We start from the raw sequence: 2,500 nt of genomic DNA, 5'->3' as shown, positions 1-2,500 counted from the left end.
CGGGCAGGGGAAGGGAGCCTGCCCCGGGCCCCCCGCGCCCCCAGCGGCGCCCCCCGGTGGCCGAAAACGATAACGGGCGCCCCGGGCCCCCGCTCGCTCCCAGCCTCCCGGGGCCGGGCGGGCATTGGAAGGGAGCCTGCCCCGGGCCCCCCGCGCCCCCAGCGGCGCCCCCCGGTGGCCGAAAACGATAACGGGCGCCCCGGGCCCCCGCTCGCTCCCAGCCTCCCGGGGCCGGGCGGGCAGGGGAAGGGCGCCTGGCCCGGGACCCCCGCGCCCCCAGCGGCGCCCCCCGGTGGCCGAAAACGATAACGGGCGCCCCGGGCCCCCGCTCGCTCCCAGCCTCCCGGGGCCGGTCGGGCAGGGGGAGGGCGCCTGGCCCGGGACCCCCGCGCCCCCAGCGGCGCCCCCCGGTGGCCGAAAACGATAACGGACGCCCCGGGCCCCCGCTCGCTCCCAGCCACCCGGGGCCGGGCGGGCAGGGGAAGGGAGCCTTCCACGGGCCCCCCGCACCCCTAGCAGGGGTGTCGGGCAGACTTCCGCGAGCTCCAGGCCCGAGACGAAAACGGGGTCGGATCTGCCCCGCGGCGTCCAGGCACCACTTCCAGGCGGTCGGTCGGCTCGGGCGGCCCCGTCGGGGAGATGGTGCCAAACGTTTTCCAAGTTCCCCCATCTTCGGGGCGAAAAATTTTCAAAGTCCCACGAGCTCCAGGCCTGGGCGGGCAGGGGACTCTGGCCGCTTCTCCGATGCCCAGGCAGAGTTCCAGGCCGACGGGCGGTTTTCCCCCTGCGCTGGCAGGGGACTCTGGCCGGTTCTCGGATGCCCAGGCAGAGTTCCAGGCCGTCGGGAGGTTTTCCCCCTGCGCTGGCAGGGGACTCTGGCCGGTTCTCGGATGCCCAGGCAGAGTTCCAGGCCGACGGGAGGTTTTCCCCCTGTGCTGGCAGGGGACTCTGGCCGGTTCTCGGATGCCCAGGCAGAGTTCCAGGCCGACGGGAGGATTTCCCCCTCGGTGGCGAGGGGACTCTGGCCGGTTCTCGGATGCCCAGGCAGAGTTCCAGGCCGACGGGAGGATTTCCCCCTCGGTGGCGAGGGGACTCTGGCCGGTTCTCAGATGCCCAGGCAGAGTTCCAGGCCGACGGGAGGTTTTCCCCCTGCGCCGGCAGGGGACTCTGGCCGGTTCTCAGATGCCCAGGCAGAGTTCCAGGCCGACGGGAGGTTTTCCCCCTGCGCTGGCAGGGGACTCTGGCCGGTTCTCGGATGCCCAGGCAGAGTTCCAGGCCGACGGGAGGTTTTCCCCCTCGGTGGCGAGGGGACTCTGGCCGGTTCTCAGATGCCCAGGCAGAGTTCCAGGCCGACAGGAGGTTTTCCCCCTGCGCTGGCAGGGGACTCTGGCCGGTTCTCGGATGCCCAGGCAGAGTTCCAGGCCGACAGGAGGTTTTCCCCCTGCGCTGGCAGGGGACTCTGGCCGGTTCTCGGATGCCCAGGCAGAGTTCCAGGCCGACAGGAGGTTTTCCCCCTCCCCTAGTGGCGCCCCCCGGTGGCCGGCAAGGGGATGGCGGCCCTCGAGCGAGAAAATTTTTCAAAGTCCCACGAGCTCCAGGCCTGTCGGCTATGAGGTCGGATCTGCCCCGCCGCGTCCAGGCACCACTTCCACGAGGTCGGACGCTTTCGCAGGTTGGTCCCCCTAAACGACGCGCGTGCAGAAAGTGCACGACAACAGCCGGGGGCACCCTCGAGGAGATTGTCGAGGAGCGAAAATTTCGTACGGCAGTCAGGGGACTCTGGCCGGTTCTCGGATGCCCAGGAAGAGTTCCAGGCCGACGGGAGGTTTTCCCCCTGCGCTGGCAGGGGACTCTGGCCGGTTCTCAGAGGCCCAGGCAGAGTTCCAGGCCGACAGGAGGTTTTCCCCCTGTGCTGGCAGGGGACTCTGGCCGGTTCTCGGATGCCCAGGCAGAGTTCCAGGCCGACGGGAGGTTTTCCCCCTGCGCTGGCAGGGGACTCTGGCCGGTTCTCAGAGGCCCAGGCAGAGTTCCAGGCCGACAGGAGGTTTTCCCCCTGTGCTGGCAGGGGACTCTGGCCGGTTCTCGGATGCCCAGGCAGAGTTCCAGGCCGACGGGAGGTTTTCCCCCTGCGCTGGCAGGGGACTCTGGCCGGTTCTCAGAGGCCCAGGCAGAGTTCCAGGCCGACAGGAGGTTTTCCCCCTGTGCTGGCAGGGGACTCTGGCCGGTTCTCGGATGCCCAGGCAGAGTTCCAGGCCGACGGGAGGTTTTCCCCCTGCGCTGGCAGGGGACTCTGGCCGGTTCTCGGATGCCCAGGCAGAGTTCCAGGCCAACAGGAGGTTTTCCCCCTCCCCTGGTGGCGCCCCCCGGTGGCCGGCAAGCGTATGGCAGCCCTCGAGCGAGAAAATTTTTCAAAGTCCCACGAGCTCCAGGCCTCTCGGCTATGAGGTCGGATCTGCCCTGCCGCGTCCAGGCACCACTTCCACGAGGTCGGACACTTTTG

Source organism: Pelobates fuscus, chromosome 7 (assembly GCF_036172605.1).
Source record: "Pelobates fuscus isolate aPelFus1 chromosome 7, aPelFus1.pri, whole genome shotgun sequence".
NCBI lineage: Eukaryota > Metazoa > Chordata > Amphibia > Anura > Pelobatidae > Pelobates > Pelobates fuscus.
Note: the sequence above shows the minus strand (reverse complement) of the source record.